Here is a 26,989-nt window from a genome sequence, read left to right on the forward strand (position 1 = left end):
CAGGCAGTTAGTAGAAGGATGAAATACTGGACCCACAAAGACAATATATGTCCTCTCACCACACTTACTCTCTCTCTCTCTCTCTCTCTCTCTCTCTCTCTCGCCCTTCTCTCTTTTTCATAGTAATAAAACTAAAGCTGCAAAACTAAAGCCTAGATATTCATTGTGATCCTTATGAGATCATAAAAAAAAATCTATATTTAAAGTGGAGAAAAATAAATGGAATATCAACTTAAAAAATTTTTGGAGGGGACAGAGTCTCGCTCCGTGGCCCAGACTGGAGTCCAATGGCGCAATCTCAGCTCACTGCAATCTCTGCCTCCCGGGTTCAAGCAATTCTCCTGCCTCAGCCTCCTGAGTAGCTGGGACTACAGGTACATGTCACCATGCCCAGCTAATTTTTGTATTTTCAGTAGAGACTGAGTTTCACCATGTTGGACAGGCTGTTCTCAAACTCCCGACCTCAGGTGATCCACCTACCTCGACCTCCCAAAGTGCTGGGATTACAGGCACAAGCCACTGTACCCAGCTGGATTATCGATTTAATTCTGAGAGAAAAATGCACTAGTTAAAAAATGTGTCCTGTTCATCCTCAGGTTTTAAAAATATGTTTAAGGTAGTTTAGAAAAACTGAAGTGATTATTTGATAAATAAATTTCAAATGCTATCAATGGAACAAGAATGGATATTAGATATCCTGCTAACAAGGATCATATTTTTACAGGTTGTTTCTCCAAAGAGAAAAGAGCTACAGCTGAGATTCTGGTGCACATAAACCTTTTCATCAGAGCTGTAGTCACCTAACAATTCCTATATCACAATCTTCATATCTCAATCCCTTTTCCAAATAACTTCATCTTTCTTAAGTTGCATACAAATATTATAATCTAATATTTTTGAGATAGATATCATGTGTCATAAAAATAAAGCCATTGTAATATTGTCAATGCCAAGTATTAGCAAATATTAACATAGCTTTAGAATAAAAATAAACAGATTTCAGGGTCTGGCTCTGCCATAGCTAGCTAGATTTATCTTAAGACCTCAATTTCCTCATATACAAAATGTTGATAATATCATCATCTTGTAAGCCTTGTTGTAAAGAGCAATTGGCTAACAGTAACAGTGTTTAACATACATAAAGTGCAGACTCCTTTCTGGGCTGATAAGAATGCTAGTTTATTCATTTGCTTATTTCTATGTTTTTAAGCTTAGAGTCTGAAAATTTTCACCGAGTCTGGGAGTCAACGTGTGGGGTGTGAATTGGAACTTCACCACTTACTAACAACTCCCTTTTGTAGTGCTTCCATTTATTTATCTGTTCAATAGGTGTAATAATAGCACTCACTCAAAGAGTTGTCTGAGGATTAGATAAGACAATGCATGCGAATTACAAAGTGGAGCACCTGGTGTATAGTTGGTATTCAGTAATTTCTAGTTGATATGATGATGATGATGATAATGATGACAACAATGATGATGTATTCTCTTGATATGTGAGTGCTCATCACACCATCCTATGGAATATTTGATGTTAAGAAAAAACATTTTAAACAAGTTAAGATCATTTACTATACTGTGCCCTAAGATGAGGTGAACATGTAGATCATGAGATCTAATTGACTTTAGATGCAGTTCAGTTTTTTAAAAGAATGACCTGCTTTCCATATTAAATTTTCAAAACAATGATATGTGGAGATGATGACAGAATATGGCTGAATGAGGTACTTTGTTATCCTCAACCTTTTGGCTCAGAGACCTCTTCCTTACTGGAAACTTTCCTAACATTTTAATGATTTATTAACATTTTGCATGCACTCTTTACACCTTTCATTAATGACTAGTTCACTGCAAATTTTTCTTTGCTTTATTTCCTATTCTTGGTGTGACATTCATTCTCTATCTGTTTCTATGGAAGCTTTTGTGATGCCTTAGAGGGAAAGAAGTCTGAGTCTTTGAAATAATGAAAACATTACTAAACCATAAGACCTAGATTTCGGGAGCCTAATAGAGGATTAGAGCTTTATTACATACAGCCATCTTACAGTTTAGACTTCAAGTCTCAATTGTGGAATGATTTTTTGTCCTTTTTCTCCAGTGTGCATGTGTGCATACACATACAGAGTTCGCACTTCAGTCGTATAAATGGGAAGCCACAAAGCTTCCTAGAGTACCCAGATACAGAATTAGAAGACCCGATCTTGACGCCAGGGTCACGGGTATCTGTGGTTTTGGGGGACTTGTGCTGGCTATATTGTTGTCACAGCAGGAACAGTTTGTGTCAGTATAGAGGCTTTAACTTCTAGTAAAGGGATTTATAATGAAAATGTAAGCAATCATCATTTATTTTTCTCACATAAGAAGAATCTAAGAGAAAGGTATACCCAAAATTGGTTTTATTTCAACAGTATCATTCAGAATCCAGTGTCTTTCCATCTTTGCATTTGCTATCCTTAGCTTTTGGCTTTGGTCTTTGGAATTGTCACGTGATGGTTATAAAATGGCTGCTACACTCCAGAAATTGCATCATGACAGTGTGAATGGAAAATACATAAAGGAAGAGTGACAGTTCTTGTCATGTTTCAGACACAACAGCATGTCTCCCTAACATCTCTTTGGCCAGAACTAGGTCAAGTGGCTGCATCTACCTGCAAGGGAAACTACGAAATTGACTCTCAGTGCTTTTTAACCTTTTTGTGTGTGTGCGTGTGTAAATAGATAATCACTAGAGAAAAAAGGGAGAGTGGAATGACTGTTGATGAGGCAACCAACAGTGTCTATCACTTTATTTATAAACCTTTTCTTGATTTTTTCCTACTAAACGTGTAGCTTTTGTTTTTTGTTTGTTTTGGGTTTTTTTTGTTGTTGTTTTTTGTTTGTTGTTTTTTGGGTTTTTTTAGGTGGAGTCTCATTCTCTCGCCCATGCTGGAGTGCAGTGGTGTGACCTCAGCTCACTGAAACCTCTGCCTCCAAGGTTCAAGCAATTCTTCTGCCCCAGCCTCCTGAGTAGCTGGGATTACAGGTGCGCGCCACCACACCCGGCTAATTTTTGTATTTTTAGGAGAGACGGGCTTTCACCATGTTGGTCATGCTGGTTCGAACTCCTGACCTCATGATCCACCCATCCAGGCCTCCCAAAATGCTGGGATTACAGGTGTGAGCCACCACGCCCAGCCAATGTGTAGCCTTTTAGTTCAAGGACCTTTCATTATAAATCTTCATAGTCCAAACACCCAGCATATTGTCTGGCACAAAATAGGAAGAAATATTTTTGGATGCTCCAAGGAATTTGCAAGATCATGAGACAAATAGCCAGAAAAAATATTAGCATTACTGTATTATTAAAAATAGTGAGAAATGGTCCAGGTGCAGTGGCTCACGCCTGTAATCCCAGCACTTTGGGAGGCTGAGGCCGGCGGATCACTTGAGGTCAGGAGTTCAAGACCAGCCTGACCAACATGGTGAAATACTATCTCTACTAAAAATACAAAAAAGAAGTAGCTGGGCATGGTGGCACACATCTGTACTCCCAGCAACTTAAGAGGCTGAAGCTGGATAATTGCTTGAACCCAAGAGGTGGAGGTTGCAGTGAGCCGAGATCACGTCATTGCACTCCAGCCTGGGTGATAGAGCAAGACTCTGTCTCAAAAAAATAAAAATAAAAATAGTGAGAAATGTTATGAAGACAAAGAATAGGCTACTTTGAGAGAATAATAGTGGGAACTTCTTAACAGTCTAGGAAGGCCTCTCTGAAAAGAATATATTTAAGCTAAAATGTGATGGTTAGGTCAGTCATATGAAAAGTGAGGGGAATGGAATAATATTTACAAGACACTGACCTAAAAGAAGCCAAGTATGGCTAGGAGCTAATGACTGAGGGGGCGAGTGGTACAGGACAAGGCTGGAGAGTTTATTTTATGGGCAAGCAGGGAAATAATATAATCTGACATACCTGTAAAGGTACACCTGAGCTGATGTACCTGCAAAACATCATACAATCTGATGGATCTGCTGTATAAATGAGAGATTGAATGTGGCAAGAGTAGAAGCAAAGAGGCCAGGTAAGAGGCACTTGCAGTTGTTTTGATGAAAGAAAATGACTACTGGGAGTAAGATGGTGGCAGTGGAAATAGAGAGAAATGAACCGATTTGAGATGTATTTTCGAGATAAAATCTGTATGACTTGGTAATGGATTAGATGTCAGGCATGAGGGATTGAGGATGACTCCCAAGTTTTTTTTTTTTTTTTTTTTTGGTTGATCAACTTGTACTATTTGCTGAGGTGATAAAGATAGAGGAGGAAGCAGATTTGGAGAAGATCAACAGTTCAGTTTGAGACATGCTCAGTTTGAAATGTGTGTGATATGTCCAAGTGCAGAAGTCAAATTCAATTATAGCTCAAAGGAGAGACCTGAGCTAGACACGTAAATGAGGAAAATATTGATACAAAATGGAATTTAGGGCATCCAGAATGGAGATCACCTAGCATGTAAAGAGGGAAGGGAAGATGGCCTAGGACCAAACCTTGATAAACTTCAAGAAAAAGAAGTCAAATAGAGGTGGGAGAAGAGAAGTCAGTCAAAAATCAAAAGAATATGACATCCCAGAATTCAAAGATGTGAATAAATGTGTAAGTGATGGATGACTTTGGGTCTAGGTTTTTTGGTTTTTTTTTTTTTTTTCCATTTCGAATTCCAACTTTGCTACGATCCAGCTACGAATCCCACACCCTCCCAAATTATCTGAGGATGTTAATTGATACTTGATCAGAAAGCAGTGATTTTTAAAGTCATATACTTCTAAATTATCTGAGATATGAAGCAATGAGATAAGGAAGTGGCTGAAATATGTTTCTCTGGCTCAGTTGTCATGAGGGCTTGCTCTGGAATGGCACTCAAGCACATGTTTATCCACTGAGCTCTATATAATTTATTCCATTAGCTGAAGAAGGAATCTCTCACACTCTAACTTCAGTTCTGTTGGACATGGGAGTAAAAGTTAGATGTATACAGACTAAACTAAATAGATGATAGAAAAACAAAGGATTCTTAAAGTATATTGGAGAAATGCATTTCTATGGTCAATTTTCTTGAATATCCTAAGATCATGTTTCATGTATATAATTCTTTTTTTTTTTGAGATGGAGTCTTGCTCTGTTGCCCAGGCTGGAGTGCAGTGGCGCAATCTTGCATCACTGCAAGCTCCGCCTCCCGAGTTCACCCCGTTCTCCTGCCTCAACCTCCCAAGTAGCTGGGACTATAGGCGCCTGCCACCGTGCCCAGCTAATTTTTTGTATTTTAGTAGAGACGGGGTTTCACTGTGGTCTCGATCTCCTGACCTCGTGATACGCCCGCCTCAGCCTTCCAAAGCACTGGGATTACAGGCGTGAGCCACCGTGCCTGGCCTATAATTCTTTACATTTCACAAAGCACCTTTAGGTGTGCTATTCCATTTAACCCTCATCATAACTGTGTGAAGTAGGGCATGGAAGTGCAGAAATGATTTTTTTAAACTCACTAAGCTAATCAATGGGTAATCTGTAATTATAATAGAATCTGAGTTTCAGCATCTTTATCTCATTTCTTACTGCACTGTATCTGGAATGGTAAATATTGTTCATCTCACAAGCAAGCTCTTATTGACTGGTATCCACTGCCTAGAGTGGTTTGTTGTAAAAGAGCATAAAGTAAATTGGGGACGACTAGAATACAGTGCCATAGGCTGATTAGTAATTTCTACCATCGGTATTAAATGAGGAAATAATGGTACAAGTGCATTGCATTTGTCTGCCATTCCTAAACTAAGTCCCCTCCTGTTATTTATAAGGAAGAATATTCTGAGAAGTTTAAAAGTCTCTTGTTAAATCATTTAATGAGGTTGGATAAAATGGTTTAAAATAAGAATATGCCTGTTGCACAAATAATCTACACTCCCCCAAGATAACGAATAAGTCAACTGGGGCATCTCAAGTTTCAATATGTAGAGGATCAAAATGAAATAGTCATAAAATCCCTTGCAGACATTTCTTGGGCAGGCAAACTAATTTCCTGGTAAAGGAAGTTGGAAGTTGGACACATTGTATATGTGAACTTTCTATACTACTTTTGCAAATTTTCTGTAAGTCTAACTTTTCCTAATAGGATGCTGAGGTTCAGATCTTCCAATGGTCCCAAATGTTTTTTTGGTTTGGTTTTTTTTTTTTTTTTTTTTTTTTTTTGAGATGGAGTCTCATTCTGCTGCCCAGGCTGGAGTGCAGTGATGCGATCTTGGCTCACTGCAACCTCCACCTCATGGGTTCAAGCAATTCTCCTGCCTCAGCCTCCCAAGCAGCTGGGATTACAAGCACACACCACCATGCCTGGCTAATATTTGTATTTTTAGTAGAGACAGGATTTTGCCATGTTGGTCAGGCTGGTCTGGAACTCCTGACCTCAGGTGATCCGCCCACCTTGGTCTCCTAAAGTGCTGGGATTACAGGCATGAGCCACTGCTCCTGGCCTCATTTAACCATTTTGACTTTCAGTTTTTCTGTCTTCAAAATGAGGTATTGAGCTAGGTAAACTTAATGTCTGTTTTAGCTTTAATTAGCTAATAATTCTGTGATTCTCAAATTGGTGTGTTAAACCAGATTACACCTAAGAAACCCTGAAGACTTTTTAACTAGGAGTTTAAATATTCACTTAGTCATTCAATTAATATCTATTGTGGGTCTGTTATATGCCAGGCACCATTTTAGGTACTGATAATAAAGCAGCAAACAAGACAAAACCCCTGCCCTCAGGAGAGCTTACATTCTTGTAAAGAAGGCAGATGATAAACAAGTACACAATTAACATATAACAATTTTAAATAGTGACAGCATGTTGAAAAAGAATAAAGCAAGGAAGAGACTAGAGAATTGTTCATGGAAGGAATTGTCATTTTCTATAAGGTGATCAGGGAAGGTTCCACTGGGGAGGTGACATTTGAGCAAAGACCTGAAAGAAGTGGGGAGGGAGACCTGAAAGTTCATGAGGAATTGTATTCCAAACAGAGCAACACAGAAGAAGTCCTTAAGGCAAGACTAAGCTGATTATATAACATTTAAAAGAATTAGGCCAGGCGTGGTGGCTCACACCTGTAATCCCAGCACTTTGGGAGGCCAAGGCAGGTGGATCACCTGAAGTCAGGAGTTCAAGACCAGCCTGGCCCACATGGCAAAACCCCGTCTCTACAAAAATACAAAAATTAGCAGGCGTGGTGGTGGGCACCTGTAGTCCCAGCTACTTGGGAGGCTGAGGCAGGAGAATCACATGAACCCAGGAGGCGGAGGATACAGTGAGCCAAGATCGCACCACTGTACTCCAGCCTGGGCAACAGAGCGAGACTCTGTCTCAAACAAACAAAAAAAAAAGAATTAAGTTAGCTATCATGAGATCATCTAGTCTAACCCCTTACTACACAGGTTCAAAAAGGTTAAGACTAGGTCAAGATAACACAGCTATTTAATGTGATTTCTGGGTTAGAATTCACCTCATCTGAATTCCTCTCAAATTGTGCTCTTTAAGGTCAATGTGCCTTTTAAAAAAATGACAGAAAGCATGGCTGTAGATCTCAGACCATACCAAATATTGATGGAACAATGACCATTTTTAGCTTTCTATAGTGTGAGACTTGAGCTTGCCAAGGCAGTCACAGCTGGAATTGTAAGCATCAAATCCACAAATGTACTTAATGTCAACCAAGGATTTTGTATCACCTGTAATGCTCCCCCAGGAAGCTCCCAAGTCCACTAGTCCTAATCACTGTGCTTGGTTTCATAACCTGCTGGTCCAAACATTATGCACAAAAGATCAGTATTCCCAAGGTGGTCATGTTAGTTGTGGTGAGATGTCAACCATAAGTAGATCTGACTGAGGAAATACCTTAAGGAAGCAGCTCAGGAACACCTGAGTATATGTGTCTAGAATGAAGCCTATTTAAAAAATGCTGCAGAGCTAAAGACAGCTGAAAGCCATTATGACAGTCACAACTACTTTATAGACTGAAACCAAAGAGGGATCATTCCTTTGTGATTGGATAGACCAGGACTCTAAGAAAATCATGTTTTCACTTCATGTATTCATTCATTCATCATACAGTCAGTGATTCAGTAGACAATATTGAGCATCCATTATGTGCCAAGCACTGTGTTAAATTCTGGAAACACAGAGATGGATTAGACCCCTGTCGCCAGGGAGCATAAAGAGTAGCACAGTTAGACCTCCCTTCCATATGAAGAAATTAAGTAAGGTAAGGCATTAAAAGTGCTATGATTACATAATACAGAACCCAAAGGACCCTAGGGGAAGGCATTTTCTTAAAAACATAAAACTGAAAATATCATTAGCTTTTCAACCTCACACAGACATGGGAAAACCAACCACCATCAGCATCATCTCTTAATATAAAAAGCATAATGTGCTTATTTCACATTGCATGCCCGTATCAAAACATCTCGTATACTCCATAAATATATACACCTAACGTGTACCTACAAAAATTAAAAGAATTTTTTTTTAAAAGCAACAATAAATACCTTCATTAGTCAACCAAATTAAATCTATAGACATATCCATGTTTGTTTACAGGATGACCGCAAAACCCTGTGGATGTTTCACACTCAAACATTTCCTGAAACAAATATGTTTCCAAAGCATCTTGCCTTTCTAATATGACATCCGCAGACATCCTAACTAGGCTCTGAAGGTGCTCTGCATAGCACTGATGTTATTGATTCGGTTATTAACAGTGCAGGCATAAATGACTGATGATAACTCTCTAAACGCCCCTCCCTCCTGTCGTTGAAATGGCTCTGGGCTTTATCCAAGCAGGGCTGCTAAATGAATAGTAGATGTACCAACAGAGGAGAAATGGTTCTGAGGTGAATTAACTCTCCTGAGGTAGATTTGTGCTTCCAACAACCTGTACGTTCAGCCTTATGAACCTTCGTGTAGGAATTTTGAGGAGAAATGGGCAATTTTTGGAAAGCCTAATGTTTTATCAGCCATTTTTTCTTCTCATTGAGACCTGTGTCTTCTCAAGGGACTTTGGAAGTCTGCCATTTTAAGAACAGACTTGATGAGAATTATTTGAAGTCCTCCACGTTTCCATTTATCAGTTTTCCTAATACACACATCCTACACACATCATTGAAAAAATGTTCTTTTTGCCTCACAAGTAGATCACAAAAGTGGGCCCGTAATCACTGGGTAGAGGGTTTCTCAGCTCTGAGTTAAATTGCAGCCGGGCATTGTTTTTCTGTAATAGGATCTTCTGTGAGTGAATGGTGAAACATGCCCGTTTTTGAGGTCATGAGAGCAGAACTTTCCACATCATGGAAAGAAAAGGGCAACCGGCCGTGGTTTCAGTTATACAGCGAGAGGAAGCAATAGGTTTTGTCTCTGCTTTGCTATTACTCCAACAGCAGCACACTGTTGAACACTCAGACTTTAGGGCGCAATTGAGACTTGTTTCACAGCTGTCATTTCTTTCCTCAAAAAGAATAACCTGCATGGGGGAAAGGAGTCTACATTTCAGGGTTTTTCAAGAATTGATAACATAACATGTACTTCACCATGAATTTATATTCCACAAGTCCTTGTTCTCTTTGCTGGTCATCAGAGTACAAAATCTCAACCAAAAAGCTAGAATTGATATCTGTGAAGCTAAAGTAGTAGTAGTCGTCGTCGTCGTCGTCGTCGTCGTCGTCGTCGTCGTCGTAGTCGTCGTAGTAAAGCAGGATATTACCCTGACCCCCTCGCGGGCGGGAACTGCAGTGCATGGCTGCTTTGGTGCTGGCAGGGGCAGACTCCACTCGCTGGGTCCCACTGAGTTCTACCCCTCATGGGAGGGGAAGCATAGGTGAGTGGGTACAGGAGCCAGGGTGAGTGCTTTTGGGTGCCGGCAGGAACAAAACTCTGTGTGGGCCGCATGGCAGTGTCTAGGAGGATGCTCGCGACCCTAGAATCCCCAGAAGGAGTGTTACAGTGTCCTTTTATCTTTGACATCTGCAGATGGCTTAAGTGTTAACAGCTCAGTGGAGAGTCAATGTGACAGCCTTCTGCACCGTCGCTTGTGGCACCTCAGTTCTTGCCCAGCATCCAGGAGGAATGAGGTCACACAAACGAATTGGAGATGGTAAATGTGGGGGATTTTATTGCCGATGAAAGTGGCTCTCAGCAGGAAGAGGAGCTGAAAAGGGGACACAGCAGGAGGGAGTCCAGCTGTCCCCAGTCAGACTCTTCTCTGAAGCTACGCTGCCAAGCTGTCCCTCGGAAGTCAAGCCACTTCTCTCCAATGCCCAACTGTAGTCCCCAACATCCAGCTGCTTCTCCTCTGTGCCGGCTGAGCCTGGAATTTTTACAGGCACAGGATGGAGGGCAGGGTGGGCTATGGGTGGTTTTGGAAAAGGCAACATTTGAGCAGGAAAACGGGGATGTAAGTTCTCACTTTGGGCCACAGTTCCAAGCTTTTTGGCTTAAGAGTAGGGCCCTTGCCAGAGACCTGCCCTCTTCTGCCCAGAATTTCCCTGCCTCCTGTCTCTATCAGTAGTAATAGTAGTAGTAGTAGCAGCAGCAACAGAAGTAATACTAGGTACTACATACCAAGCATTATCTACATACTTCATATCTATTCACCAACCTAATTGTTACAACTATCTTATAGATAGGGACTGTTGTGATTCCCAGTTTACAAATAAGAAGACTAAGGTATAGGGAGATTGAGTAATTTGCCCAAAGTCCACAGCTAGTAAGAAACCAAGATTCAAACCCAGGTAATATGGCTGCAGACCTGGTAATCCTAACCATTACATTAGGCTGATTCTCAATAGTTAACTTATTTAACCTAGTGTTAATCACATCTTAACAAGTTTGAGTAATAAAATCTTAGGTTGAAAGGGGTCTTCAAGATCTAGTCTAATTCCTGTCAGGCGTTCTTCCACATTTCTGCTAGAAAACTCTTTGGCCTAGCCTTAAAACTTAGTGATGGGGAACTCCTTACTTTGTAAAGCAGCCTGTTCAGTTCACCAACACCCTAATCATTAGGCTGTTATCTCTTGCATTGAGCTGAAATTGATCTTCCCATAACCTTGCCTTTCTGTCTATATGTATGCTTTGGAGATGTGCACAGTAAGTGTAAACCCTCTTGGCAAAGACAGCCCTTCAAATACTTGGGAGGCATTCAATTCCCTACCCCACCTCCCGCTCTACTGTCACTACCAAGTCTTTAGAGTACAGCTATCAAAATCAAAACAAACAGGGAGTAGAAACTTAGTGTCAGACTTTAAGTATTTTTTACTTAAAATATAAAATTTTTTTGTGTAATGAGTAGAGCAACTCCTAACTGCATATGTGTACTAAGTTTGCAAATGGGGCAATTTGTTTTTCCCCTTGCACTGGCACCAGAGGTGGTAAATGCTGGCCTGTCAGATTCAATGCATTTTGCTGGGTTAGAACCACAAGGGCTTTCCAGGGGACCAAGCTCTCTGCTGTAATTATTAAAACCTGCAGAATTCTGTGCGACTCTGGGGAGAAGCCCAGTGCTCTTGGCCCTCATCCACCCTCACTAGGAAAGCTGCTTAAAACTAGGACAGAAGAAACAACCACTGGCTTAGGATCAGTCCTCAGCCCTGCCTTGGCACTACCCCTTTTATTCCAAAGTTTGCAGTGGCACCTCCAACTTCCTGGTCATGTTTTGTACCTTGTCTGTTCCCTCATATAACGTCATTCCAAATTCCAACCCATGCTCTGACATTTCCTCTCCATTCTTGCTAGACAGGAATTTCTGGATATTGGATATTGGCCCCTGCCCATGCCCTGACTCTGTGTATTCTTTTGTCCTGCTGACCAATTTGAGCTTTTGAATAACAAAAATTCCCCAGCCACTTTAAAATCCTCTACTTTAGCTTGATGGTCCCTCTCCTGTATTTTCTGACCTTGACTCTGCTCTCTATACAAATAGTAATTACACTCACCCTCAAGCAGAGAATCTGCGTCAAAATCCATCAGGATATCTAAGCACATCATTATATCTGTCAACTTTCCCAGACTCCTGATCTCAATCCCTTCTTTTCAACAACCTGGCACTGACAGAGTATAATTTCTTTTAAATCGTGATGCAATTTGACGTGCTTTTCAAAAGGTTATGGTGGTGATTTTAAAGAGATCTGTTTTGTTAGAGAAAGCAAGGAAAATAGTGCTGTTTACTTCCATGCAGTTCCTCAGAGCCTGTGCCAGGGCGATTTCAGCTCATGAGAGAATCTAAAGTCTAAAGAGATGTGTGGCGATTAGAAACATTGGTATAAAAAAGCAGATTATGGAGATGTAATATCCAGGGTGCCAGAGGGGGCAGGGAGCTTCAATCATGTTTGAAACTATAGGTCCCACCCAACAGGATGGGAAAATAGAGGAGAAGCCAGAAAAGGTACCTGGTTGTGGGTAAAATCAATTAAATGGAATCAATGGTATGGTAGCCATCATTTCTTTCTTTTCCAATTGTGGTAAAAACACATAATGTAAAATTTACCATTTTAACCATTTTTTAGAGTATAGTTATAGTTCAGTAATGTTAAGTATATTCATGTTGTCATGAGGTGGACTTGCAGAACTTTTTCATCTTGCAAATCTGAAACTGTACCCATTAAACCACTTCTCACTTCCTCTTTTCCCCCAGCCCCTGGCAACCACCTTTCTACTTTCCGTCTCTATGCATTTGACTATTCTAGGAGCATCATATAAGTGGAATTATACAGTATTTATTCCTTTTTGGGCTGGCTTATTTCATGTAGCATAATGTCCTCAAGTATCACCCATTAGCTGTCATTTCTTGAACACAGTTTTCTGCCAAGCACATGATCTCGTTTTATTCCCACCACAACTCTCAATAGCAACTGTGTGCCTTTTTTCCATTTCACAGATTAGGAATAAAAGACTCTCCAAGACTAGGCTCAGAAGCAGAAGCAGTTGGAGAGTTGCTTGCAGAAGGATTATTGTCATACTGGGGAGTGCTATCAGGATTTACACCTCTAAAAAAACTGAAAGGGGCATGACTGAGCAGAGGAAAAGCTGGTTCAGGATGCAGTTGCAATTACAGCTGCGGCAGGAGCATGCGGGGAAGCTCTGGACTAGGTTTGGCCTTTCAGAGTTGTCCCCAGTAAATCAAACAGGTGCAGACTTTAACCCATTTATGCCAGAGGTTGCAAAATTTTTTTGTGAAAAGTCAGACCTTGGCAATGACCTTGAACAGTAGGATATAAATAACTCCCGCAAACTTAGCGTTCCAATAATGGAACACTAGGCATAAGTGAGTTAATCCCTGCATCAGCCAGTCATTGACCCTAGACCTGTCCCTCAGGGAGGAGGTGTAGCTGTGTGAGGCAGTTCCCTGAGGGCAAGTTCCAATGAAGGCCCCAGCTGTGAGCCAGCAGCCAATAACGCAGCAGGTGGCCCATGCATGCAAAGGCCCTAAAGAGGAGGTTCAGGATGGAGCGTCACAGCATCTACTACAGATGCTGAAAGAGTGAATACATTTTTTAAGGTCACACAAATGACATATGGGACAGAACAGTGTTTAACTTCAAAACTCATGTTCTTTCTGCTATACTGGGCTTTCTCTCCAAAAGAGGCCTAATTTGCACACTAAAGTCAAGTTTAGAATCTATTCATAGTTAAAATATGGAGTCAAAGCCCAGGAATGATGTCCTTCAATTAATCTTTCATTACTTACCTGTTCCTTATCATTCCCGCTGACACCAGCCATTTTTTCTGACCCTTGTCATGAGGAGTGAGGTTGTATCATTGTAGTATCCTTCTACGTGTGCTCCGTGCCTAAAATCTCTCCTTCCTCCATCTGGTCAGCCAATTGCTGTCAAGTTAATCTTCCAAGAACACTGCTTTTGCCAATTTAATTTAGCAAAACTCCTGCTGCGTGCCAGGAGTGTACCAGATGTCAGGTAGTCTAAGATAAGCCATAGTCTCTGCCCCTGAGCCATTTGCAACCTTTGGAGAGACAACATCATTATTACCACCAGCACTGCCATCAAGTTCAGAGCTAATATATGCCAAATGAGACTCTTTGCTAGTCACTGTGCTAAGGACTTGACGTACGTTATCTCACTTAATTCTAACAACTACTTTCTGAGGTACCTCTGATGAGTAGTATCATTTTTAGATACAAAAGCAGAAACTTAGAGAGTTAAGTGCCTTGCCCAGTGGCTCTCAGTTGAGAAATGAGGTAGTCACACCCGGTAGTCCAACTCCAGTGCCTGAGTTCTTAATCATCATGTTTACAACTTTGGCTCAACATCGTCACCAGGATCGGGTTCAAATACCTCCATTGTCAATATTCTTTCTATCTCCCTGTATGTCCAAGCAAACAAAACAAATGCTCTCCTCCTGATGAGGAAAGTCTCCAAATCTTGACACCTGCTGTGTCTGGACAGTTTTTCCTGCTGTTTGCTGAGTGCTGGAAGGATTCCCTCAATCCGGATGTGATTGCAGATCCAGCTCAAGCTCAGCCTCCTCCAGGGAACCTTTGAACTAACCACCCAGAAATGAGGCTTTCACGACACTACTCAGTTTCACATACCTATGTCTTATTTGCCCATCTGAGCTGTAAGTGTCTTAAGAGCTGATTTTGTTGTTTTTTAATAAAAAATAATTCTTAGTTTTTTTTCTTATTACCAACAAATTATTTGCTGTTGAAGCCTTCTGAATTTTTAATATGAAAACTGTTGGTATATTGCTTCAAAAATAAATCTAACCTTGTAGATTCTTGAAAAGGGATAGTGGTAGAACCTTACAATTAATATTCAATATAACTAATCCGATGAAAATTCAGTCATTGACATATTACTGAGAACTACTGGATCTCAGCATTTTTAATTAAATTGTAAATTCACATGGAGTTGTAAGAAATTATACACAGACTCCACATACCTTTTTACCAAGTTTCCTCTAATGGTACACCTTGCAAAACTATAGTTCAATGTCACAACCAGGATTTTGACATCAATATTGTCAGCATACAGAACATTTTCATCACTACAAAGATCCCTCCTATTGGCCTTTTATGGCCACACCCACTTCCCTGCCCCCCACCTCCTACTTCCAGCAACTACTAGTCTGTTTTCCATTTCTATAATTTTATTATTTCAATAATGTTATATGAATGGAACCATACAGTATGTAATATTTTGGGATTGACTTGACTCACACAACCTAATTCCCTAGAGATTTCTCTAACTTTTTATGTGCAGCAAGACTTGTTTCCTATTTGTCGTGAAGTTGTATGCTGTGGTTTGGATATACCCTAGTTTATTTAATCATTCACCCCTTGAAGACATCTGAGTTATATCTAGTTTTGGACTATTATGAATAAAGCTAGCAACATTAATGTACAGGTTTCTGCGTGAACCTAAGTTTTTACTTCTTCGAGATAAATGCTGAGGAGTGCAATTGTTAGGTCATATGGTAGTTAAATGTTCAGTTTTAAAACTGCCAAACTTTTCCGTAGTGTCTGTACTATTTTATATTCCACCAGCAATGTGTGAGTGATCCATTTGGTGTTGTCATTATTTTTTATTTTTAGCCATTCTGATATGTGTGTAGGAATATCTCATTGTACTTTTAATTTACATTTCCCTAGTGGCAAATGCTGTTGAACAACCTTTCCTGTACTTGTTTGCCATCTGTATATCCTCCTCGGTGAAATGTCTGTTCATGTCTTTTGTCTATTTTCTAATTCAAAAGTTGGTTTATAGATCAGTTTTGAGCGTTCTTTCTGAATCAGATACTAGTCCTTTCTTGTGTATAGGGTTTTCAAATATTTTCTCTCATCTTTTCATCCTCTTAACAGGGGATGAAAAAGAATTTTAATTTTGGTGAGGTTGGATTTATCGCTTTTTCCTTTTATGGATCATGCTTTTGGTGTCGAGTCTAAGAATACTTTGCCTAGCCCTAGATCCCAAAGATTTTCTCCTGTTTTTTTGTTTTGTTTTGTTTTGCTTTGCTTTGTTTTGTTTTGGTTTTTTGAGATGGAGTCTCGCTCTGTTGCCCAGGCTGAACTGCAGTGGCGCTTTCTCGGCTCACTGCAAGCTCCGCCTCCCGGGTTCACGCCATTCTCCTGTCTCAGCCTCCTGAGTAGCTGGGACTACAGGCACCCGCCACCCTGCCCGGCTAATTTTTTGCATTTTTAGTGGAGACGGAGTTTCACCGTGTTAGCTCTCCTGTTTTATATGTCTTATAGTTTTAGATTTTATGTTTAAGTCTGTGATCCATTTAATTTTTATATAAAGTATGAGGTTTAGGTTGAGGTTTATTTTTTGCGTATGGGTATTCAATTGCTCTAGCATAATTATTTGAAATGGCAGCTTGATTATTGAAGTGAGGTCAGACTTATTTCTCTCCTGGGTCTCCTCAGACCCAGCCACCTTCCATGTTTCCTGTCCACCACAACCTGAATGTCCCACAGACACCTCACACTTGACATGTCCCAAACAGCTCACTATTGTCCTCCTTTCCTCCCAATCTATCCTCAACATTTTTCCCTCCCTAATTGTGCTGTTCTTATTAACACTACACTTCACCCAGTTGCCCAAGTCAGAAATTAGGGTATTATTTCTGAATCCACTTTCATCTTTAAATCTAACATGATGCATTGCCAAATTCTGTCAGCTCTATCCCCAAGCCATCTCTTAAATTCATTCCCTTCTTTACACCTCCCTTGCCTCCAATATCTTTTGACTCAAATGCTACATAGCCTCTAATTTATCTCCCTGATACTGTTCTTGCTTCCGAATCCCTTCTCCACAATGTGGCTGTAGTAATCCTCCTAAAATGCAGATCTGATTAGGTGAGTCTCCTCATTTTAAAGTCTTTCTTATTGTTTTCTGCTGCCCTAAGGCAGAAGTTCCAACAAATCTTGTTATCAGATTCTGGATTAAATCCCAGCCTCAGCAGCGGGACCTAAGACAGTGCCTGAATTACCATGAACATTTATTGATGACAAACAGGGTCTTAAATAATGAATGATGTAGACTTTCCACTGTCAACATCACAGATTCTGGTTTTTAATAGTATTCACATTTGCCTTCTCCAGGAGTCCAGGTTTAATGATGGTGAGACCTATCCTAAGACCTGGCTTTTTAGTGAGGGTTACCTCATCACAGAATCAAGAAGGGACCTCGGGCCGGGCACGGTGGCTCACGCCTATAATCCCAGTAATTTGGGAGGCTGAGGTGGGCAGATTACCTGAGGTCAGGAGTTCAAGACCAGCCTGGCCAACATGGTGAAATCCCATCTCTACTAAAAATACAAAAATTAGCTGGGTGTGGTGGCACACACCTGTAATCCCAGCTACTTGGGAGGCTGAGGCAGGAGAATCTCTTGAACCCGGGAGGCAGAGACTGCAGTGAGCCAAGATTGTGCCACTGCATTCCAGCCTGGGCGACAGAGCAAGACTCTGTCTCAAAATAAAAAGAGGGGGGGGGACCTGGGTGCAAGTAATTCTAAGAAGCAGGAGTAAGAGAACAAGAAGAATGAAGCAACAAAGAAAGATGAGTTATTCTCTGGGACTGCTGAGAAATGTACGAAAAATCAAATCTGGATATAGGTAGCTACAGCCTGAAATACGGAAAGCCAGAGCATGTGTATACCTGCTCCTGCTCCCATTGGTTGAGAATTGATTCCGTTTTCACCTGATATGGGCAAGCATTGGATCTGAGTGGGACACATCCTCTCCAATGCACCCCTGCCTTTTCTGCTACTTTGAACTTCACACAGCGTCAGAAAGATTCAAAACAATCCAGAAAATCTAAGTATAAATACAAAAAGCAAACAAGAAGTTTTTCTATCAAAGCTGTGAACTATGTGACGTGAGTAAGCTCAATAAACACTGTGCAGAAGTTAGGGGGGAAAAAAGAGAATTGCTGCCAAAGCACTAACCCCTATGGCTGGCTATGCTTGCCCACCCAGAAAGTTCCCATGTCATGGGGGTCAGGGGAACCTAGGGCAGAAAGCTGCAAGGCTCAGGGATCCCTTTTGAGGAGGGATGCTGGCCATACAGCACGAGTGAGAACTCGCACAGAACCATCCACTACTGCTGACACTGAAATCACAGGTGGGTTGACAAGATGTGATCCAAGCACCAGAGATATTTGCTACAAACCTCAAAGTGGAGCAGAGCAGCGGCAATGTCAGTCTTTCTTCTTGGTGTCAATAGAATACCTTTTTATTTTTTTGAATTCTCCATGTATGAATAATAATAATACACAAATTCAAAGCAGGATAGACTTTGTGTCATTGGAGGAGTATGGAGAACCATCAGTGCAGTAAGTGTCGTGGGAGGTTTCTAGACAGTTTTTAAAAATCGATATTAAGTCAACCATCAAATGTGAACAACTCTGATATGCCAGAGCATTTGTATTCTTAAGTCGTGGGGTTATTAGAAAGATCAAATGAAATAATCATTATAAAGCACTTCATGCAGTGCCTGGCACAAAGCATGCACTCAATAAATGTTAATGTTTATACAATTATTATTATTGATTGTCAGAATTATCAATCCCACATCAGCAAAGAATAGTAGGTGGTCTGTCAGCAGGAACATGGAAACATTGTCATTACATAGAAGTCAGTGTTGCAGGGACAGTCGTTAAAACAGGATCTAATTTTAGTCTTCTGAGAGAAAATGCTGGGTTCTCTGGAAATGTTGAATCCTTCCTTGGGCGTGTAGTTTAATTTTTCAAAATTATATTGTATATCCTGTAAAATGAAAATGAAATTATACCACTGTTCATTAAAGGCTCCCCAAAAATCTTAGGCACTATACAATATAAATGAAAAAAAAAGGCGTTATTTCTCCATAGAGCATAATTAGAAATAAAGAAGCAAGGTCAGTCACAAAGTTCCAAGCTATAAAGGAGGAAAGGAACAAGACTTTCCCCTGGTTATTTTATAGCTGCCAGGTTGAACTCATACTTATCCAATGAGCCTCAAAATGGAATACCGTTCTGCACCAACTATACTGATGATAGTGATTCAGGGAGTAAATGATAAGATTCCATCCTTCTAAAGTGCTTTTAGAATTGGATTCTCGTAAGTTTCATTTTGCTATTGGCCAATCACAAAAGAGACTGCAATAGAGAAAAGTGAAGACATCATGCTGAAGACAGGCTGCTGCATAGGAAAGGAAGAGGGACCCCCTAATTTAGAGATGTGGATGGAGAAAAAAAGGCAGTTATGCCATAGCATAAGGGAAACATTAAATAAAGCAATAATAGAGGACAAAATGTCTTTGAGTAGAAGAAAACAATCAGACAGACAGAAATAGACTATTATGCCAAAAAAAAAAATTACAAAAAGACATTGAAGGGGACATACAGTGATTGTTACACAGATTAAATGCACACAGTTAAAATGGAGGTGAAAAGTTTCTAAAAGGAATGAGTGTGTAGTGAACTTAATTTTATCATCTTTACTAAGACAAAGTTAAAGTCCCTAAAATATTTTAAGACACTTTAAAAAAAAAAAAAAGTCTTAAAATTTTGAGAGCCTTTCAGCTCTGTCAACTCTAGACTTTCCCTCCTACTTGTTTTTTTCTTTTATTTTATCTTTTTTTTTTTTTTTTGAGAGAGAGAGGATCAGCCTTAAGAATAAGAGAGTGGTCATCTGCCAGGTGGTATTCTCCTAATCCCTTTCCAGTGAGTTCCATAAGGGTTCAAAACCACTTTCTGGGGTCTTAGAGGTACCATTTTTCTCTCTTCCTCTGCTCATATCTTTCTGCTCCAGTGCCCGCATAGTTTGTGTTATCAGTGGTGCATAGCCTGAGACATCCAGGACCTATGCCAGCTCTTGAAGTAATGTGATTGGCATCCAGAGAAACAAGAAGCCCATGATTTTGTCCCTTTGCAATTTAAAATCATATTTAAAATGCCTTTTGGTCATATAAATTTGAAAATGGTCTTGTAAATCACTTCCAGGAATCTATGTTCAAAACTCAACTTAAGAGTTTTCTACTTCTTAAAAGAGTGCCTGCCAGTAACTTGTGACTGTGAATGAGTTTGGAAACATAAATTGATGTGCAAATGCTAGATAATAGCAACACCCTGTGCAACTGGGCAGCATTTCTGTTGTATGGCTTTTTTATTTTCCTGGACTCTCCCAATCTGAGAGAAAATAGATTTGAGTTCCATTTTAATTGGTTTAGACCCAGACAAGGGTTTAATTGGTTTAGACCCAATTCACCTGCGTGTGTCACTCTGTCTCCAACACAACAGAGGAGATGACCAAGACAACAAGCTCTCCAGCCAGGACGTGGGGAATATTTTGGTGTCATAGCAGACAATTATTGATGGAAAACTGATGTTAGAAAATGTAAGGTGCCTTATTCTAGATGGAGTAAAAGGGGCAGTTGCCCAGACTTTCATTTTAAATAGGGAGCCCATAACACAAATCTTTTAATACAATTTTAAAAAGAAAAGACATAGGGGGTATCTCTTAGGACCTGTCAACAACCAACCCTCTATCAAATGGCCAAATCACAGGTGGTCAGCAGCTTAGCCAAAATGTCCAAGTACCTTTTGTAACACAGAATCTCCTTTGAAGATCCAACTTTCATTAATGATCCCCAGCAGCTCTGGTCAATGTGTCTTTTCACAAATGAAGCTTTTTAAAAGCTTTCAGTGGACAAATGTGGCTTTGAGTTTTCAACTAAATCTTTCTGTTTAAAAGGAGTACTGAAATGGGCATACTTTATAATCTTAAATGCTGCACACAAAATACTGAAATATTATTGACCCTGAGAGATTGGTTCACATCAAATAGCATACTCATGTAAATGCTCTCTTTTCCTAATATTAGCAACAGGGAATGGGAAATAGAAAGGGACGGGATATGCTGGATAGGGATGCACCAAAATTTTCAGAAAGCCTCAAAACTAGTGTATATTGATAACCTTGTGGCATCTAATATCTAGTTTTTTTTTGTTTTTTTTTTTTTTTTTGAGATGGAGTCTCGCTCTTTCATCCAGGCTGCAGTGCAGTGGTGCGATCTCGGCTCACTGCGACCTCCACCTCCTGGGTTCAAGTGATTCTCCTGCCTCAGCCTCCCGAGTAGCTGGGATTGCAGGTGCCCGTCACCACGCCAGGCTAATTTTTTGTATTTTTAGTACAGATGGGGTTTCAGCATTAGCCAGGATGGCCTCCATCTCCTAACCTCATGATCTGCCCGCCTCGGCCTCCCAAAGTGCTGGGATTACACGCGTGAGCCACCACGCCCGGCCTGGTATTCTATGTCTATTATTTCTTCATAGTGAGATTGGGGGAAATCTTTGGAGAATTAATGCAGCAGTTGGTAGAATCATTCTGTAATAGTGGGTACAATTCTGCCCTGTCCCACATTTTTATGAAGTATCTTTAAATTTAAAAAGGCAATGTGCTTTGTAGTTTTTGAGCAACGTATATACCTTACTCTGAATAGTTACTGTGATGAGTTAATTTGTAACAACTTTTAGGCTCAATGCTAATTTTCTTAAATGTTTCTGTAGTTTCCCCTTTATTATAAATAATATTAGGCTGGACTCTTGGCTGTAAGTGACAGAAAACTCAACTAAGATTAGTTAAGAAACAAAAGGGTTTTGGTGGCAGTGGTGGCTTTCAGACTATTGCTGCAGGCCCACCTGCCTTCCTCTTAACACCCTCAACATACCCTGCAGAAAAGAGAGAACTACTCTGACCCAAGAGCTTAAAGACTGCATGAGCTTGACTCTATATGGCCCAAATTGGGTCACGTGCCCACCTAGGCTAAGGGAACAGGACCATGGAATTGATTGATTGATTGTTGTTGCAGGTTGAGTCCTCCAAGCAGCAGATGCCAGGACAGATTTATTGTGGAATAACACCTGTGAAGAAATAGGGGTGGAAGCGGAATTGCGCAAGGGAAACCATTAGATCGCAATGCAGATCTTCTAGACTCTGTGTCAGCCCAACAAGGGGCGACAGAGCAAAGACTGCCAATTAGAGGAATCCTGAATTGGGCAGATCTGAGAAGAGTCTATATATAACTGAGGACTGTTAACTTTCCTTCCTCAACCAGTTAGAGACATAGAATGGGACTCTCTTATCTCAAACATCAATATCTGTATATGTGAAGTAGAGGGTGAAAGTTTACTATACACCAGTGGTTCTCAACCAAGAGCAAGTCTGTCCCCCAGGGGACATGGCAATTTCTGGAGACGTTTTTGGTTGTCACAACGGGTAAGGAGGTGCTACTAGCATCTAGTGGGTAGAAGTTGGGGATGCTGCTAGGCATTCTCTATAATGCATGGGATGGACAGCACAACAAAAAATTGCCCAGGCCAAAATGTCAATAATGCTGAAGTTGAGAAACCTTGCCCTATAAAGATACATGTCTTGGCCAGGCGCAATGTCTCATGCCTGTAATCCCAGCACTTTGGGAGGCTGAGGTGGGCAGATCACGAGATCAGGAGATTGAAACCATCCTGGCCAATATGATGAAACTCGTCTCTACTAAAAATACAAAAATTAGCTGGGCATGGTGGCGCACGCCTGTAGTCCCAGCTACTTGGGAGGCCAAGGCAGGAGAATCGCTTGAACCCGGAAAGCAGAAGTTGCAGTGAGCCAAGATCACGCCACTGCACTCCAGCTTGGCGACAGAGCGAAACTCCATCAAAAAAAAAAAAAAAAAAAAAAATAGATACATGTCTCATGTGCACGTGTGTATGGAGAGAGGCCACGAAAACCTTTTGTTGTTGATACATTCTTGATAGTTTTTGTTCTTATATGTAGTTATGAATACTTGAGATTCCATCCAATTTATTTAACTTTTGAACAGAAAGCCTAGATTGAATTGATGAAACATCTGTATCCTGAATATTTAAAAGATTCTGTTTTTTAAGACAAATATTAACTTGAATTAACGTAAATATTCTTAGTATTTAAAGTCCTTAAAGACCTTAGTTTGGTGAAAAGATAAGAATCATCTGTGTTTAGCATATGCATTGCCATATGAAGATGGTAAGTCAAAAGTATGAGTTTGTTTCTGATATTTAAATATCCCTGGGGTATAGATTTGTTTACTCTGGAAGTTCACACTGTTGTATTATTTCTTCATTTTATATTACAAAGTTGAATGTTAGGGCCAGGTCAGATTGGAAAACAGTTTAAGTATTCCTCACCCAAAATGCTTGGGACCAGAAGTGTTTTGGATTTTTAATTTTTTTTATTTTTGTGGATTTTGGAATATTTCCATATTCCTCATGATATATCTTATAATTGGACCCAAGCCTAAACATGAAATTCATTTATATTTCATATATACCTTATACACATACCCTGAAATATACCTTATACACATACCCTGAAGGAAATTTTATACACTATTTTAAATACTTTTGTACATGAAACACAAAAGTTTTGACTGTGACTTGTCACATGAGGTCAGGTGTGAAATATTCCACTTGTGACATCATGTCAGTACTCAAAAAGTTTCAAAATTTGGAGCATTTCAGATTGTGAGCTTTTGGGTCAGAGATGCTTAACCTTTATTAAAAGCTCAAAATTAGATTTTAATCAGCAAAAAATGACTGCAGTGTGCCGACATATGCAAGAACATATTTTTTTTCTGAGACATCTACTAAAAAATGACACAACAAAAGCAAACTTTTAGCACTATACGTTTTGAGCCATTTAATAGATGCTTTAGCCTTCAGGGAATTTAGCTCCAGAACTGCTGCTAGAAAAGAAAAAAACACTGGTTAATGCCTGAAGGGATAAAAAGATCAGCTAACCAAAACAAAACAAAACAAAACAAAAAAACAATAAAATGTTTTCTCCAAGATGTGAAATGTGTGTTCAATCCTAGATCAAGGACTAGATGTTCAAAGTTCTATGTATGAAGTTTAATATTACTTTGGAAAAGTATAGAAAAAGTTTGGTATCAGTGCACTGAAATCGTTTTCAACTAGGAACAATAGCAACACTAGCCCTTTACTCATGCAAAATTCACAGTTTTTATCTAAACAACACAAAATCATTCAATGCTTTTATATTTAATCATCTATATTTACATAACCATAAAAAAAATTTTGATACAGTAAGAAAAAGACAAGGAAAAAACCATTCTAATCACTGTATTTTGAAAGTTCTTTGCAAACAACCGTGAAATGGTTAAAAGATAGGAGGATGGAGACCAGCTTGGCCAACGCAGTGAAACCCCGTCTCTTCTAAAAAAAATACAAAAATTAGCTAGGTGGGTTGGCGCATGCCTGTAATCCCGGGTACTTGGGAGGCTGAGGCAAGAGAATTGCTTGAACCTGGGAGGCAGGGGTTGCAATGAGCTGAGATCACACCACTGCACTCCAGCCTGGGCAACAGAGTGGGATGGTAAGAGATGATGACTTGTTGCTTACTAAAATAAAGGCAAAATTGACACTATAAGTGATACTGTTTGAAATCTCAGGAATCTCTGAATCATTAAGATTATATCACCAATGGCATGCAAAATATCTGGTTCAAAAAATATTCCTCAATGGACATGAGATGCCTAGCTGCTGATACTGAGTCTGATTTAGGACAATGATGTTCTGTGTCACCTCTTTTCTGATGCCTCCCAGGTTACTCCTGGCCTCACTGCTGTCTCACTTCCAAAAATACAGATTGCCCTTATTGGTCATAACACAGTGACTATCAGTTAAAAAGTCTCTAATTCGTCTCAGCTGCAGTCATTTCCCAGCCAGACACAAGGTTCTTGAGAATAGAAATTTCTCATGTCCCATCTTTGCCATCCACCACACAATGAACATACAGTCCAGTGTACATAGCTGCCCTTGAAAATGCTTATGGAATCATTGATTCTTGAACCCAACTGTCATACTTTCCAGATTTAAGTCCTGGTAAATGATTAAAATCATATGGGTTATCCCCAACAAACCAGCTCAAGTATTTATTATAAAAAAGGGAAGCTAGATGGAACTTCCCCTAAAGACGTGTCTGTCAAACTCACCCCATTGTATTCTGCTCTGACACCACGTTTTTTGTGTGTTTTTTTTTTTAAGAGACAAAGTCTCACTATGTTGCCCAGGCTGGTGTTGAACTCCTGGGTTCAAGTGATCCTCCCACTTCAGACTCCTAGGTCACTGTAAGGGATTACAGGCTTGCACCACCACGCCCAGCCCCACCTTTTAATACAAATAAATAACAGTTACCTTTTACTCAGTGCTTACCTTATAACAGATGCTGTTAAATGCTTTACATGCCTTAGCTCATTTTTAGTTAAATATATTGTTTTTGTCCCAGCTATGGTAGGGATCTTGCTAACAGTGAGAATGAATGATAAGAGGGGCTTTAAGGAGAATTCACTGCCACACCTTTCATAATTTTCCCATCATTCCTCCAGTCTTTGTTCAACCGTCCATGATTTACTGATTTGCTATTACATCAAACTATGCTGCAACAAACCAGTGGTTCCTTCTGATTTTTTTTTTTTTTTTTTTTTTTTTTTTTTTTTTTTTTTTTTTTGAGACAGAGTCTCGCTCTGTCGCCCGAGCTGGAGTGCAGTGGCTGGATCTCAGCTCACTGCAAGCTCCGCCTCCCGGGTTTACGCCATTCTCCTGCCTCAGCCTCCTGAGTAGCTGGGACTACAGGCGCCCGCCACCTCGCCCGGCTAGTTTTTGTTTTTGTATTTTTTAGTAGAGACGGGGTTTCACCGTGTTAGCCAGGATGGTCTTGATCTCTGACCTCGTGATCCGCCCGTCGCGGCCTCCCAAAGTGCTGGGACCTTCTGATTTTTATCCATCTCCTCTTCACCTAGGGTGAAAGTCTGAGGCTTCCTTGACTCTACTTTCTGACACTGTTACATTTAACATATAACGTCTTGCCATACCATCTCTTGTTTTCCTTTCTGGCAGCTTATCCTCTCTTCACTTTCTCCATGCTTTCATTCATCCTAAAACACCATTCTGACAATGATATTTAGGTTGGTACATAAGTAATTGCGGTTTTACCATTACTTTCAATGCCAAAAACTGCGATCACATTTGCACCAACCTAATATCTTTCTTACTTAAAAAATTAATGTAGAATATGGAAATACTTGCCACCAGGGAGTGGGGAACAAAATGGCTAGAGAGACATGGTGAAAGAGAGACTTGATTTTTAAATAACTTTCTTTTTTGTTCTTCTTGAATTTTATTATGTGAATGCATTTGAAAGAAATAAAATTTTTAAATAATTAATTATTTAAAAAATATTTGAATGCCTTCCCATGAACAACTAAATGAAGTCTCTATTCTTAAACCTGACAGTCAAGTACAGCTCTGGTTTGACTCCAAGCTACATTTCTAGCCTTATATTATTCAGCTCTTTTTCTGTTTATCCTTCATATCCGGGCCTTTACTAGTGCCAAAAAAAAAAAAAAAAAAAAATTGCTCATTCTACTCTTGTCACCCAGAGTGTTTCTTCTGTCTTTGCCCATCAAAAGCTTACCCAATTGTGAAGGCCCAGTTTCAAAGCAACCTCCTTCATTAATTTCATCCAGATACTCTGTAATCCCCATAGCTATTTAGGCTTCATCTAGCAATTTGCAGTTATCAGAAAAAGGAGTACCTACCGAGTGCCAGAAAGCGGTCCCTCCAACTGTGCACATTACAACATCTCATTCTCTGTGCCTCCATTTCCTCATCTGTAAAATGGTCACTATGGTAGTACTTTCCTCATAGTGATGTTCATTCTTTCAAGTAGTGAGTTGGGTGCCTACTATGAGACAGGCACTGACCTGGGTCCTGGGGATATAGTAGTGAATAAAATAGATTGAGTCCTGCCGTCATCAAATTTACCTTCTGATAAGAAAGACATAAATGAAATATACCCATAATACTCTTGAAATAGAACTTGGGATGTAGTAAATGCTCTATGAATATTTGCTATCATTACTATCGTTGTTGGTAGTGTTGT

The 26,989-nt window shown here is 40.0% G+C and overlaps 1 protein-coding gene and 1 long non-coding RNA gene across 14 annotated transcripts in view; one reads left to right on the forward strand and one right to left on the reverse strand.

Moving 5' to 3' along the window:
* Positions 1 to 26,989, forward strand: part of LOC105490348 (dystrophin) — a 2,266,916-nt gene that overhangs the window by 1,986,359 nt on the left and 253,568 nt on the right. The window lies entirely within an intron of this gene.
* Positions 18,712 to 26,989, reverse strand: part of LOC105490350 (uncharacterized) — a 57,957-nt gene continuing 49,679 nt past the window's right edge. The window contains exons 2-3 of the long non-coding RNA XR_011618397.1: positions 26,646 to 26,817; positions 18,712 to 18,782 (exon numbers count right to left, since the gene is read on the reverse strand). This is a non-coding gene — a long non-coding RNA (uncharacterized lncRNA). The remainder of the gene's footprint in view (positions 18,783 to 26,645; positions 26,818 to 26,989) is intronic.

This window comes from Macaca nemestrina, chromosome X (assembly GCF_043159975.1).
Source record: "Macaca nemestrina isolate mMacNem1 chromosome X, mMacNem.hap1, whole genome shotgun sequence".
NCBI lineage: Eukaryota > Metazoa > Chordata > Mammalia > Primates > Cercopithecidae > Macaca > Macaca nemestrina.